The following is a 12,312-nucleotide window of genomic DNA, read 5'->3' as shown; positions in this document are numbered from 1 at the left end:
TATGTATGTATGGGTGTGTGAGTCTGTGTGTATGTGTCTGTATGTATGTATTTTGTGTGTGTGTGTGCGTGTATGTGTGTGTGTGTGTGTGTGTGTGTGTGTGTGTGTGTGTGCACGCTGGTGATCGAGTTGGCCTGTTATAGGGAGAAAAAACAAAACAGTCAATCCATTTTAAGATCGCCCGTTTGTTGTAGCAGGCGGACATATTTTGGAGTCCGTAGTTTGAAAGAAAGAAAAAAAAAGAAGAAGAAAAAAAAAAGAAAGAAAGAAAATCCCTTTTCCGGCGTCTTTTTTTTTTTTTTTTTTGACTCTTTATGTTTTCTTTTTAAATAATTAAGACGAAAAAAAGGTAATAATAATAATAATAATAATAATAATAATAATAATTAAAAAAAAAAAAAAAGACACCTGAGAACGAAAACTTGTTACAAGAAAGTAGACGCTGATATCGAACGAGATTTTTTTTTTTTTGCCACTCATTGGATTCAATTGGAGAATTAACCAATCTTTTTCTTTTACAAAAGAAAAAAGTAGAGGATTTAAAAAGAAAAGTAAGTGATTTCTTTTATTCATATAATAATTTTTAGCTGCCTTATGTTTTTTTTTTTTTTTTTTTTTTTTTTTTTGGCGGGGGGGGGGGTATATTCTACTAAAATTACAGCCCAGTGTTTCGAGGTGTATGTTGAGCAAAAAAAAAAGAAAAAAAAAAAAGCGGTCAATTTTTTAAAACTTTGACCCCTATTATGACCCCTTAACATTTATTGTTTTGGGCTCAAATCAAGTCATTAAGTTAAATCCATGCCCAAAGAACCTATATTTAAAATTTCAATTGTTTATAACTAAAATTAGCGGAGGAGTTTGGTAGAGTTCTCAAAGGTCAAATCGTTGAATTTCGACCCCTTAACCAAATTTCTGGCCGAAAATTCCTAAATCTCAGTACCCTGTATATCAAATTTTGAGTGTGTAGACTGAAAATTGACAGAGTTATTGCATAGGGAAATGTACACAGACAGACAGACACGTTCACTTTTATAGATATAGATTTTATATCAAACAGATTTGTATTATTTGGATTCATCTTGAGTGTTATTTTCACAACGTTTCGCTCGACGTAACCTCCGACCATCTTCAGGTGTATCTTGTCGAAAATAGGAAAATTGCCGTCGGTGTTTGTTGTGATGGAGTCGACTGATAGATTTTTTTTCCTAAATATATCGTTTAAAAAGCCATTCTTAACATGGGGAGAGGAACAATAAAATATTAATTGAATCTTGGAATACGATTTAAAAAATAACGCGGATCAGTAAGTGCATTAGCACCATCGTTTTAAGCAAAAATAATATTACTCACCATCCCCCATCCCGCATCCATAACATTGAGCCCCTGGGGGAGCATAGGCCATCCACAACTCTGTGCCTAACCCTAAACGTAGATTCCATGAACAAGGTTTCTTTCTTTGGAACTGCACGCGGCACGCCTGTTGAATTCTATACCGTTTTCCTGCTTTCCAACTAACTACAATATGATTGTCTTTTGGCCAAGATCAAAGTGTAGTATCTGTTCTATTATTTTTTTTTTTTTTGTACCTTTTCTCTACGTTAAAAAAACGACCCTGGTGTCTAACTCTATCCCGTGGGGAGGCAATGTAAATAGGTACAATATGGTTATCTTCAAGTCCAACGTAAACAAATTCTTGATGCGCCATCCCCTTAAGTAATCCAATTTATCAAATTTCCACTACTAACGACGACTGACTTGTTCCCCTTGTCCATTGTATACTTATTAACCCTTATCCTCGAGTGGCCCTCGGGCCTTGATAAGTGGTGACTCTTTTGTATATATATATAAAAAAACACTTTTGTAGATGCTTTTGTAGCGAGGAGATTTTTTTTTTGTTTTGTTTTTTTCGGAGTGAGGGTGCTGGCCCAACGCTCAACCTTCCCAGAAGGTACATACGGCGCCTAGCCTTCCCAAATGGTTAATTGTTTTTGTTTTACGGCATATCAACCTTTTTCAGGTTAGTTAATGCCGAATCTAGTTATTTTGAGGAACGATTTTTAATGGGGTATATATATTTTTTAAAGTTAGATTCTATTTAACCCATAGTTGGGACCCTAACAGGTACTACCACTCCGGGTCAGAGTGGACCTGGGAGCAATGGCAATTACAGGGTGGCTCCACACTCCCCAAGGTCCGCAAGGTGGGGCCTCACCATCGGATATAGTTTTAGGTCATATCAAGTACCCCTTCCCAAATGGTCACCCATCTGGTACTGGCTAGGCTCAACGTTGCTCAACTTCGGTGATCTGGCGAAAAACGGTGTGTCAACGTGATTGTGCCGCATTTAATATTACGTATTATCATGTCGAAAATAGTAATTTATCCAAAAATTACGAAAAAGCATTGAGCAGAACAACTGCTATTAGATTTTTATTTTTAAAAAAAATCTACTGCTATAGTGTACTAAAGTTCGACGGCGTTACAATGTAATCTAATATATGCGTTCTGAGTAAGGTCCCCTGTGTGTGAACTTAACAACATCTAAGAAAATGCAATTTTACGCAAATTCTCCGTTAGAATTACTTGGGTGCTTCTACACCATTTGGACGAAATTTCGGAAATCGTAATACTGAATTTCACATGAAAACAATGGTATCTTTGTATTCCTCGTATTTTTAAGATGATTAAATCCAAAAATTATGAAAATCGATAAGGTAGAAAATTATTTATTAAAGAAATTTTTTAAAAAAATACAATTTGATGAAAACGATCGTAAGACACGATAGAGTTCAAAAGGGAACGTGATTTTCCGTTTCGATTTAAACGAGATGGCGGCAATTTTTCACCTACTACCACAATTAAAGTTTGTTTTTTTTAATAATTCAGTAATATTCAGGTAATTTCGACTGCATAATTTGGAAGCTACCATTGTAACTTGTTAGAATTGACAAAAAAAATCAGTTGAAACCATTTTTTTTTTATCTAAAAACTCCATTTATCGACTACAAAATCTCGTTCCAATAGTGTAGAAGCAGCATTACTTCTAAACTATAAATAACTTTCTGTTCAAGCATTACTTCTAAACTATAAATAACTTTCTGTTCAAGCATTACTTCTAAACTATAAATAACTTTCTGTTCAATGAATTTTCGTAATTTTTTGTTAATTATTTTTTGGAGTATTCAGTCGAACAATAATTTTTTATTGTAAAGCAAACTTACACTTTTAATTTTCTTTCTCTTGCAAAAAAATTATAACTGGCAGTTGTGACACTCAGACAGGCTCAAAATTTAAATAGCGTTTTCGACACCCAGATGCATAAAAATTTGAAATAGCAGTTGTGACACTCAGACAGGCTAAAAATTTAAATAGCATTTTCGATACCCAGATGCATAAAAATTTGAAATAGCAGTTGTGACACTTAGACAGGCTAAAAATTTAAATAGCATTTTCGATACCCAGATGCATAAAAATTTGAAATAGCAGTTGTGACACTCAGACAGACTAAAAATTTAAATACCATTTTCGACACTAACATGCATAAAAATTTGAAATGGCAGTTGTGACAGACAGACAGGCTAAAAGTTTAAATAGCATTTTCGACACTCTTACACGCTAAAAATTGAAATATCATTTTCTGTAAACTGATACGCTGAAATTTTAAATAGACTTTTGACCCTTTTTCACGCTAAAATGTGAAATAACATTTTCAATACTCTTACACGCTAAATTTGAAATAGCATTTTCGATACTGTGACACGCTAAAATTTTAAATTGCATTTTCGTCAGTCAGACACGCTAAAATTTTAAATTGCACTTTCGTCAGTCAGACACGCTAAAAATCAATTTTTGAAATAGCATTTTCGCCACTCAGAAATAGTTTTTTTTGTTGTTGTTTTTTTTTAGATGGGGGTCACCACTTATCAAGGCCGGAGGCCACTCAGGGATAAGGGTTATTGCGTGTACAGTAATCAATGAGATAGTATTGTAGTAATCATTAGTATTGGAGATTTGATAGAGTGTCTTACTTAAGGGGGCGGTTTGTCAGGAGTTTTTTTTATGTTGGACTTGAACACATCCAAGTTGTAGTCAGGTGGGAAACAGGCAAACGGAAGAGAGTTCCACAGTCGTGCACTTCTGAGAAAGAAGCTCTGCTCATGAAATCTACGTTTGGATTTAGCCACAGACAGTAAAATTTGAAATTGCATTTTCAGAGCCCCGCCGCCTTGCGCGGCACGGGCGACCTGATCAAAGTGTAGTATATGTTCCGACAGATATTGCAAGCAAAGACCAGATGTGGGGGCAACCCCACATACCTGACCTTTAACCAGCTCCCATTTCCCACCTCTCGGGAGCTGGTCCCCTTTTTCCCTTCCCCCTCCCTTCACTCCTCACATTAAAAATTGGCCTTGTGCCTAATTTGCTCAGTGGGGGAGCAAATAAATACCCACACCCGCTAAGGCTTGAAATACAATTTTTCACGAGTGCGTTGTATGAAAAGTTTCGTGTTTGTGTTATCATACCCATAGACACAAAAAAAGTTGTCCAAAACAAATATATAACAAATAAATGCCATCAAAGGAAGATAAGTTACTCTTCTATCTAACTGGATAATTTTTAGTGTTTTTATTTAATGTAACATCTTTATTCAGTTCGAAAAAAAAATACAGTCTTTATCCGTATATGTGAAAAAGACAAATGGGGGCGTGGTCGCTGTTGTATACGTTAAGTTTGGGAAAATGAGTTCAAACTAAAAAAAAAAAACTATACAAGATTCTGTTAGAAACTCACTCAATATATGCCAGCCTATGTCATGGTAACATATATTGAGTGAGTTTCTAACAGTGTTTTGTATAGTTTTTTAGTTTGAACTCATTTTCCTAATCTTAACGGATACAACAGCGAGCACGCCGCCATTTGTTTTGTTGTGTTTTTGTTGTTGTTGTTTTTTTTTAAATATACCGATACAGACTATGTTTTTCGAATCGAATAAACATTTTACATTAAATAAAAACACTAAAAACTTATCCAGTTAGGTAGAACATTTGTTTTTTGACAACTTTTTCGAATCTATGTGTATAGTAAACAAACCCTACATGGGGTTCGTCAGTCTTCCATACTTAAGTTCGAAATTGCAAAACGCGAGCATCTGATGACGTTACCTTAAAATATCTAGTTTTTATGCTTGGTATGACGTCAGTGGACGGGGGTTTAGTAATTAGTAACCTGTCTCGACTGACCGTGTTTTAATTCAGTCGAAGGCATTGCTCAACATTAATAATTCTCCTGCTATTTTATTCGAGTTCCCTTAGTGACGCCCATTCTTACGAGAGGTTTTTACTTTCTTTTTGCCCCCCACCCCCACGACAAAAAGGGGGTGGATCTGTAAATTTATCCTTGTTAGTTCGTCCGTTCGTCTGTCCGTACTTTTCTCAATAACTACGCCTTGGAATTTTTTTTAAGATTTTGTACAAACATTAAACATGATATGAGTAAAAAGTAACAGAACGGATTTTCCGAAAAAACTCCGGTTGCCCGCCCCCCCCCCACGCCCCGGGGTGCCTTTCAGGTTAAAATGGCTAAAATTGTCACTTTTGTGTTTATTAAAAAAAAAAAAAAAAAATTTGATGCCTTGGATTTTTATAAAGCTTTCTGAAAAGTTGTAACTAACTGATTTCTGTATAATTTTGTTTGTCTATACTTTCGCGAGAGTCTCTTTTAGGACTAATGAAAACACTCCATGTTTTGGGGGACTGTTTGTCCAAAATTTTCTGTGTATGTCTATTTAGCAGTTTTACAAATTTTCAAAGCCTAAAACTGCACCGTTTGTTCATTTTCACCAGGATTTGACCTCTCCCGGGAACTTTGGGGCTAAATGGGGGGGGGGCAATGCTGAACTTAGTCATTTTTATGCCTCGTTGACTTGGCACTCACAGGGGACCACGCATGATTCACTTGTTTTTGTTTTTTAGTTGCGGGTGAATGGCAAGTGCTCGTCTGAGCTCCAATCTCTGGTCCCCCCTCGCCAATCTTTTACGAAAAACACCCGTCTAGCTGAATCCACTGTCAAAAATTTTCACCACTCTCTATCTGTGTCTAAATCAAAACGTAGATTCCATGAACACAGCTTCTTTCTTAGAACAGCACGCCAGTGGAACTCTGTTCCGTCTGCCTGTTTCCCACCTGACTACAACTTGGATGTCTTCAAATCCAACGTAAACAAATTCCTGATGAACCGCCCCCTTAAGTAGACCCTTTATGAAATCTCAACACTAACGTACAACGTAGTGTACATGCAATAACCCTTATCCCCGAGTGGCTTCCGGGCCCTGATAAGTGGTGACCTCCTTGTAAAAAAAAAAAATAAAAAGTTTTCAAGATTCTGATTTTTGTGTTCAGTTTTATGTGCATGTTTTGTAAGAATTTTGGATTTGGGACAGTAACCAAGATATATTATTTAATCATTAGGATTCTTTGAGATGAATTATTTATTTGCGAACTGTTATCCTTATCTTTTATAGTTGTTTGACGACGTTTCGGCCAACTATTCCTCTGACTTTCGTCAGGTGGTTAACCGGGATGAAAGTTTAACAAGGAGGGACAATAGATTGGAGTTCAGTCGAGCACTTGCCGTGAACATAACGATAGAGCATCTATAAAAGAAATTCTAACTACGACCAAGTCTTTTTTTTCTGTTTTCATTGAAACCCGGGTGCAAGACGTACAAAAGAGTTAAATCGCTTCAAAATTCAATGACTTTTTTCGTATGACCACTTTTATTGATAGTACACACATTAAACTCTATCCCCCTTCTAAGTATTCTCCTCCGGCTGCAATGCGCTTGCTGCACCATTTCAACAAATTCTGGAAGGCTCGATGGAAGTCCTCCTTTGTGAGTGTGTCAATGACCTTGTTACAGCCTCTTTCATCTCAGTTGTCTCATAAAGACATTCTCTGAGGTTTTCCTTGAGCTTAGGGAATAGCCAAAAGTCACATGTAACAAGATCTGGCCTACAGGGCGTGTAAGGAACTGTCTTGACGCCCATCTTGATCAAATAGTCTGCAATAAAGATGGATCACCCTTAGGGCAAACTCCGTGCACATCCTCCGCATTTTCACTTTTTCGCAAATAACTGTGTGTACAGTTCCCACACTGGCATCACACTGTACACTGATTGTTTCTATAGACACACGGCGGTTTTTATCCATGAAATTCTTTATTTGGCCAAGACTCGGGTTTCGTCCTCATTTGGTTTCAAATCCCGAGTTTCTCTAACTGATGAGCCCAAATGAGGGCGAAATTCGAATCTTGGACTACCGTTTTGTTGACTACTTTTTACTCGCTAGTTTAGCGCGTCGTGATGGCACTGTCCGTATGATTATCAAATTCCTCCTTGTGAAATGTCGGCTTGGATTATAGCTGGTTAGATGGGCATGTCCCTTTTCAGTATAAGGTAGGTTCATTCGACTGTCGGGTATATGCCGCTGGTTGCTTCATCTGTTTAAGTTAATAGACATTTTGTGTGTGTGGCGTGTTCGCTCAGTTGGTAGAGAATTCGCCCAGCATGCAAGAGGCTCGGGGTTCAAATCCCGAGTTCGTATGTGTCTAACTGATGAGTGCAAATGAAGGTGAAACTCGAGCCGTGGACTTCCGGTTTTTTCACTCTCATGGCTCTTGTGAGCTGAGATGTTGTTTGATTGCGGACATATATAAATATATATATATATATATATATATATATATATATATATATATATATATATATATATATATATAAAATTCCACAGCCAAACAACGCCGCAGCTCACAAGAGCCATGACAGCCAACGAACCGGAAGTCCAAGACTCGAGTTTCGCCCTCATTTGGGCTCATCAGTTAGACACATCCGAACTCAGGATTCAAAACACGAGCCTCTTGCATGCGAGGCAAGCATTCTACCAACTGAGCAAACGCCCCGCACACAAGAATTTCTATTAACCAACACAGCGTTTGCTACGTTGGTAGAGTACTTGCCTCGCATGCAAGAGGCTCGGGTTTCGAATCCTGAGTTCGGATGTGTCTAACTGATGAGCCCAAATGAGGGCGAAACTCCAGTCTTGGACTTCCGGTTCGTTGGCTGTCATGGCTCTTGTGAGCTGCGGCGTTGTTTGGCTGTGGAATTTATTATACAATCTCTCACATTCTGAAAATCATATATATATATATGTGTGTGTGTGTGTGTGTTGCAATATTTTGAGAATAATGGGGTAGATATTTATTTGCTGTCCACCTCAGCAAAATGTGGCACAAGGCCGGAAAGTGGGAACCCCGCAGGCTCCCCTAAAGGAGGGGCACTCCTGCAATTTTAAAAATTGCCTGAGTAACCCCGTCGGCATTCCCCGGTCGGGGCGCCTCAGGCAGCAAGCAATAAACTTGCCCCACCGGAAAGCCCGGTGGCAAGGCCTGGGAGCGTGGACCTCCTAGGTATTACCCAGGCGGTGTACCTCAGTCCAACAGGTGCTGGGTCGGTTCCCGGTCCCTCACCTGTTGGGCTGAGTGTCAAGTGACGAATCCTTGACTGGTACTACCCTGTCTCCCTGCAGCCGAAGCCGCTAGGAGACCTTCCCCATCATAGTGAGATATAATGGGGTATGATCCCACACAGTCGGACGATTTTATTTATAAACGATGCTGCTAAGAACTGACGAATCAAATTAATTCCCGTTCTGCTACAAACCAATCAGAAACCAGAATTGCTTCATAAATATTAAACTTTTTCTGGAGCAATTTCACATGTTCTTTTCCCGGGTTTCGACACGGTAAGAATATTTTGTTCTGTGGAACTGTCTACTACAAACAAGTCACCTCCCAGGACTTGTGTGTAACAGCGAACCACCTGAAAGTCAAAATGGCTTACACTTCTAGAATATACACACAAGAAGATGACCTAACCTAATAAGAATCAACAAATGCCTCACACGACTGAAACAAAGAATCTTCGTTTACTATCGACAGTGTACATTAAATTATGATTGCATGTATATGAGCAGATTATCTGTGGTTGTCAAGGATCTTATTGAATCAACTAATGCAGCACTCAAGTAAAACAAGTACGTTTATATATATATATATATATATATATATATATATATATATATATATATATATATATATATATATAGCTGAACGTCTGTGTGTGTGTGTACGCGCGTCTGGTCACGAATAGGCTCCTATATGGTTGACTATTTTTTAAAAAAATGATTACATATAATGATAGAAGATGTATCGAGACACAGGAATGGGTATGTTTGATGTGGCAGAACGGTTTGACCTATGTATGTATGAGCGTGCAGCTGAGTGTATGTCGATGTATGTGTTCACGAGTATAAGTATCTGTATGTGCGCGTATGCTTGCATATATGTGTGGGAATGCATGTATGTCTGAATCAATATACGCAGGTAGACTCATGCATACTGTGACGTCGTAAGAAAAAGTGTGGAATTTTGCCGGCCGTAATAATATCACAACCGCATGGCATTTCCCAAGTTTCGAATCAGTGGAATCGTCATGGACTACCCGATAACATTCACGTTTAATAATAAAGATGGCAAGGAATGAAAAAGGTCGGACACCAAATGAATAACGTTAAAATATATAAATTTATTATTCAAACAAAAAAAAACAAATGAAGGAAATAAAAATAATAAAACAGTCATAATGAGTCCAGTCACAGACAACATCAGATCAGGATGGGGGGGGGGGGTTCATTGGTGGAGATATATTATTTTTTCTCTTCCTTTTCTCTCCTTTTCTTTCTTTTCTTTTTTGATAAAACACAGAGTCACAGTTAAAACAAAATATTAGAATATTCATAATGAAAGTCGGGTCACAGACTTTGGCAAAACATGAAGACACAGACCAAACAAAATATTAGGATAATCAAAATGAAAGTCGGGTCACAGACAATATCAGGTTGGGATGGGTTTATGATTTCTCTTTTCTTTTGATAATGTATGAAGTCACAGTTGAAACAAACATTAGAACAATCAAAGTTAAAGTTAGGTACCAATGTTCTTTCTCTCCTTATCTTTTCTTTTTCCAATTCTTTCGCCTTTATGCTTGGTGAGGAAAGAAATTATTTCACGGAAAGAACTCGACTGTCACTGAGTGGGCTGAGGGGGGGGGTGAAATATGAGAAAATGTATATCGAACGATACTTAGCTTTTTTGGTGGGAATTTATCCCCTGACTCGCGCATTTCGATAACATGATAATGTCTTTAGTTTTCTTTATCACTCCTTTTTCTTTCTTCGTCATCTTCGATATGTGGTTTGTCCTGACAAAGTTCTCGGGTAGAATGGCTCACGTTAAATTATGTTGACCAAGGTAATTCCATATTGGAGTAAATGTCCCTTTTTGGTCTCATGGCCGTCCGCCAAGTTGAGTTGAGCTGATCATTTGTCGGTCACCATGCGTCGTCCACGCAGGTGCATATTCCTGCTTTTTGGGGAGCAGAAAATATTGCCGTCGTTTCACAATGGTTGTCAGCTCGAAACTAAACTTTTTCGCGCGTTTTCTTTCTGCGCTTAACGTCACGATCGCCTGGCGTCAGTTGTCATGGTTACCTATGTTTGCGTGCGTGTTTGACTGCTGCTTATAGTTGATCAGTGAGGGAGGGGTTGTGTCGTTCGATTGTTCGCTGTTCAACCTAGGAAGGGAAGGTCTGCTGCTTGACTTGGAAGGGGGGGAGAGGAGGTCTGTCTGGCTCATATCTATATACCATTATGATATAAGGAGGGGGTATATATGTTTCTCCTAACAATACACTTGCATGGATGTATGGTGTCTGTGTGTATGTGCGTGTATATGTGCGCATCCATGCTTACGCACACGTACTCAACACTTTAAGGTCAATTGAGGTCAGCAGGAGCAATGCGGGTGTATATGTATCCATGTAAGCATATACGCATGTGTTTACATGTTGAGGTGGAGATGTATGTATACATGTGCGCGTTTCTTTATGTGTATGTGTGTGTATGCGCGCATGGCAACAGGCTAACCTTCTCCAAGCACGTAACAACAAATAAAAATCAAATAGATAAACCGAATCGTAGCCCCCCCCGCCTCCCAGCCTAAGCGAACACCCAACAGGTCAAGACATACTTACCAAGAAATCATCTCACTAACGAGACGCCAACGACCTAAACCTTAGAACCCGAAATTAAAAGTAACCCCCCTCTTCTTACTCCTATAAATAATTGTAAGAGAGTGATAGAAACAGCTAAGACAGATTACTCTGAAACCACCAGAAAACGCATCGAAACACAGAAATTAGGAACCCGGGATTTTTGGAAAATCTACAACAGCGTAGTAAATAATGGACAGTCAACTATTCCCCCACTATCAAACAATCATGAGGTTGCTTGCACGGCAACTGACAAGGCTAATCTGCATGCCAGTCGGTTTGCCTCAAACTTCACACTGAACCCGGTACACCACTCCCTCCCTGATTTTCCTCTGCGAACAGACACCACACTAGACGATTTGAAAATCACCCCTTCTCAAGTACATGCTATGATAAAAACCTATACACCTCAAAAGCATGTGGACCAGATCTCATCCCGGCTGTGCTATTAAAAAAATGCTCTGCCGAGGTTGCTCCAGTTCTGTCCAAACTTTACAATAAATGCCTTAACGAATCTTACTTTCCCGACTGCTGGAAAACCGCTTCTGTGGTACCAGTCTTCAAGAATTATAGTAAAAGAACTGACCCACTAAATTATCGCCCCATTAGCCTCCTCCCGCTTTTCGCCAAAATATTTGAGTCCTTAGTTAATAAAGCCCTAGTCCAGCACCTAACAGCTGCTAAACTCCTGACTGACAAACAATATGGATTCAGGCAAGCCCGTTTAACAGCAGATATCTTAACTGTAGTTTCTGAACGTATATACCGTTCAATGGACAAAACAGGGGAGGGTAGAGCAGTAGCCCTTGATATATCTAAGGCTTTTGACAGGGTATGGCACGATGGTCTTCTAAGGAAAATTAGATCATATGGATCATATGGAATCACTGGAAGAATTCATAATGTAATTAAATCCTTCTTAAGTAAGAGAAAAATCCAAGTTGTCCTCGACGATCGTACATCTAAACAATATGACATAAATGCAGGAGTACCTCAGGGGTCTATCCTTGGACCTCTATTATTCCTGGTATTCATAAATGACCTCCCTGATAAAATTGTTTCGGAGATGGGTATATTTGCCGATGACACCACTCTCTATAATAGATATGAGGGGAATACAAATGAACACATATCCAAGGAAATGGCA

The 12,312-nt window shown here is 38.6% G+C and overlaps 1 protein-coding gene across 1 annotated transcript in view; it reads left to right on the top strand.

The window, feature by feature from the left end:
- The first annotated feature begins 408 nt into the window (after window positions 1-408).
- The window catches only part of LOC145268835 (uncharacterized), a 1,065,816-nt gene continuing 1,053,912 nt past the window's right edge, over window positions 409-12,312 (top strand). The window contains exon 1 of the mRNA XM_080124499.1: window positions 409-551. The gene's annotated coding sequence lies outside the window, so the exon portion shown is untranslated. The remainder of the gene's footprint in view (window positions 552-12,312) is intronic.

Source organism: Euprymna scolopes, chromosome 44 (genome assembly GCF_053919585.1).
Source record: "Euprymna scolopes isolate OS-2025 chromosome 44, ASM5391958v1, whole genome shotgun sequence".
In the NCBI taxonomy this organism is placed as follows: Eukaryota; Metazoa; Mollusca; class Cephalopoda; order Sepiida; family Sepiolidae; genus Euprymna; species Euprymna scolopes.
The sequence above is the reverse complement of the archived record's forward strand: the minus strand, read 5'-3'. Positions and strand labels throughout refer to the sequence as shown.